This window comes from Leptonychotes weddellii, chromosome 11 (genome assembly GCF_054177405.1).
Source record: "Leptonychotes weddellii isolate Sample4059 chromosome 11, ASM5417740v2, whole genome shotgun sequence".
Taxonomy (NCBI): Eukaryota; Metazoa; Chordata; class Mammalia; order Carnivora; family Phocidae; genus Leptonychotes; species Leptonychotes weddellii.
In genome coordinates this window covers 61,127,398-61,129,780 of record NC_138379.1, presented here as the reverse complement: position 1 = coordinate 61,129,780, position 2,383 = coordinate 61,127,398, and the positions used below count along the sequence as shown (strand labels likewise).

Sequence of the window (2,383 nt, the reverse complement as noted above, 5' to 3'; positions counted from 1 at the left end):
GTCTCTTTTTCTTTTATTACTTGTCCTTTTGGTATTATGCATAAGAAAAGATTGTCTAACACAAGGTCACAAAGATTTATGCCTACATTTTTTCATAGAATTTTATAGTTTTAGCTCATACATTTATCATGTTGGACCCATTTCAAGTTAAATTTTGTCTATGTAATAGGTGGGAGTCCAATTATTTTTTTCCCATATGGATATCCCGTTGTTCCAGTGCCATTTGTTGAAAAGACCATTCTCTCCTCATTGAATTGTCTTGGTACTTTTGTCAAAAATCAATTGACCATAAATGTAAAGGGTTATCTCTGGACTTGCATTTCTGTCCCACTGATATTTCTATCTTGATATATCAGTGAGATAGAACATATCACTGAGATAACAGTGATAACAGGGATAATGGATAATAATGGGATAGAAAATACTTGTCTATCCTTACGCCAGTACTACACTGAATTGATTGCTATACATTTTTAGCATGCTTGGAAATCAGGTAATTAAAATCTTCAACGTTGTTCTTTTTTTTCAAGATTTCTTTGACTATCTGGGTCCTTTGAATTTTTTTTTTTTAATTTAAGTATAGTTGACACACAATGTTACATTAGTTTCAGGTGTCCAACATAGTGATTTAACAAGTTTATACATTGTTTTATGTTCACCACAAGTGTAACTACCATCTGTCCCGATACATTGTTATTACAATATCATTGACTGTATTCCTTATGCGGTGTCCTTTATTCCCTAACTCATTCATTCTGGAAGTGGAAACCTATATCTCCCTATCCTCTTCACCCATTTTACCCAATCCCCCGACCCCCCACCCTTCTGGCAACCATCAGTTGGCTATCTGTACTTATAGGTCTGATTCTGCTTTCTGTTTGTTTATTCATTTGTTGTTGTTATTATTGTTTTTAGATTCCACTTATGAGTGAAATCATGTGGTATTTGTCTTTCTACGTCTCAGTGACGTATTTCACTTAGCATAATACCCTCTAGGTCCCTTGCATTTGATATGAATTTAAGAATCAGCTTATTGGCTCGACTGGTGGCAGGGGGGTAAAATGTCGGCTCCAGGAGCCTACCATGAGGCTGCTGGGCCTTCCTCAGGGCCACCATGCCCCCATCCCATGAAGAGATAGTGGTGGTCAACAGTCACTTCCCCATGCCTTCTGCATCAGTGCTGTGGCCGGTCAGGGGCTGGTGATGGGTGCAGGTAGGAAGGGCGTGAATCCTCCGGTACTACGCCCAGCCAGTGTCCATCCCCAACGCCAGTGCAACTGCTGTGCAGACGGTCTGCACGCAGCAGCCGGTCTCCTTCCTCAACTCCACCGCCCAGTCCAGATATGTTGTCCTTCCTGCAACAAGACGATTGTGACTAAGCTGTCCTGTAACACCGACACCCTCACCAGGCCCTCCTGTGGGAACCTGTGTCTTCTGGGGTGCATTAGCAGGCTGCTGCTTCATCCCTTTCTGTGTGGACGCCCTCCAGGATGTGGACCTCCGCTGTCCCAACTGCAAAGCTCTCCTAGGCACCTACAAGCATTTGTATTACTTGGCCAGATCTGGAAGGAACAGCATGTTGCAGAAAGTGCTCTCTGACTCTCACCCAGTCCCGCCCCTGGTGTGGGTTCCACCTTGGTGATCTCATCTCTCCAGGGGCTTCACCTTTGTGTCTTCTCTTGGGGAGAAGATATAGCAAGAATAACACACCTCCAACCCCCCCGAGATCGCTGCCTGGAGTCATGCACGGGACATGCAGAGACATTCACCTTGAGTGCTGGTTCAAGGGTTTCCTGCCTACTGTGACCTCAATCACCCCATCTAACAGTGACCATTGCCCTGTCTGAATATCTTCTGGTGATTTAACATTGGCCAGCTTCCTTTCTTGCCTCTGTAGCCCTTTCTGGGGGCAGCCTCAAACTGAGAAGGCACAATTTCTTTATTTTTGTGACTGTGCTGGACTGAATATGGCTGACCAGGCTTTAGTGTCTGCCGTCATGTTCATCTATTCCCACTTCTGTTGACAAAAATCTTGCCTTATAAACTAAGGGCTTGGCTCTCAGTGCAGGCTTTTCATTAGCACACAAATTCACTTTAATTTCTTCATTCCTTTTTAAGTACAAGGAGGAGCTATTCATACCCACGTGACACACATCCATGAGGCCATAAATGCATCCTAGAAATGTAAGGTTGGATCTTATCATGGATCTGCCTTCCCTCAGTTCTCTGTATCAGATCCTCAGCTACATTCCATGAAGGGCTTTTTTCTTTAAGAGGAGCTATTTATATTTACCATGTTTATGACCTGCTTTTGGTCATAAACACCTTTGAACATAATCTTGAAAGGAGGGATTTATAGAACCATTTTTCTTAACCATATGAC

At 43.1% G+C, this 2,383-nt stretch overlaps 1 pseudogene; it reads left to right on the top strand.

Moving 5' to 3' along the window:
- Positions 1-1,061: 1,061 nt before the first annotated feature.
- LOC102744167 (lipopolysaccharide-induced tumor necrosis factor-alpha factor homolog pseudogene) lies at positions 1,062-1,642 on the top strand (annotated as a pseudogene).
- The last annotated feature ends 741 nt before the right edge of the window (positions 1,643-2,383 follow it).